The 844-nt window shown below is 35.5% G+C and overlaps 1 pseudogene; it reads left to right on the forward strand.

The window, feature by feature from the left end:
- LOC107683756 (pappalysin-1-like) overlaps positions 1–844 on the forward strand; it is a 133,669-nt pseudogene that overhangs the window by 117,393 nt on the left and 15,432 nt on the right.

The raw sequence follows: 844 nt of genomic DNA on the forward strand, positions 1-844 counted from the left end.
TCCCCCCATCCGGAAGTCCTGCGCTGCATAAAAGGATGTGAGGTAAGACATCCGGATAACCATCCATATCCTCTCAAATGGCTCTCTATCCTCTCTTCCCTCCCTCACTGGCAACACTCTTGCCTTGACCTCCATTTGCAGAATTTGCAGAGGTTTTATGAAGATGAAGATGTAGAGGAACTCTACACTAAAGTTAGTATATGTCCAAGTGCTCCAAGTGCTTGCATTGGCATATAGTTCAGTGCTCCTCCTATCTTTCTGTTTCCCCCTCTGTGCTTGTCGATACCTGTCACTTGGTGCAATATTTTTGTAGTATAGACTGGCATATCTACAAATGTTTAAGTAACTCTCATCTACACCATACGTCCCCTTTCTTGTTTGATAAGAAGGGATCTGACAATAAAAAGGTTCGTTTAAGTAAACACCATACGTCCCCTTTCTTGTTTGATAAGAAGGGATCTGACAATAAAAAGGTTCAGTTGGTTCAGTTATTCCACATAAGAAAGAAAAGAATGCTTTGGGAAATCATAATTAAGAGTTAAAAAGTTGGAAGTCTGAAAGTCGTAAGACTTACTAAAGTAAACTAAACTGACCTAAGGCTTTCTGTCATAATTATATTACAATGTCATGGTTATATCTCATAATTGTGACTTAGTATTTCATAATTACAAATTTTGAAATACTAAGTCATAATTATGTGATAAAGTTTAATTATGACAAAGCCACAGTCTCATAATTGTGACTTTTTTGTTTCTCTCATAATTTTGACTTTGTATCTCATCTTTTTTTTTTTTTCATTTTGCTTTAGTGTCTTATCATTTTAACTTTTTTACTCCCATAATTC

Source organism: Sinocyclocheilus anshuiensis, unplaced genomic scaffold, assembly GCF_001515605.1.
Source record: "Sinocyclocheilus anshuiensis isolate Anshui unplaced genomic scaffold, SAMN03320099.WGS_v1.1 scaffold1549, whole genome shotgun sequence".
Taxonomy (NCBI): Eukaryota; Metazoa; Chordata; class Actinopteri; order Cypriniformes; family Cyprinidae; genus Sinocyclocheilus; species Sinocyclocheilus anshuiensis.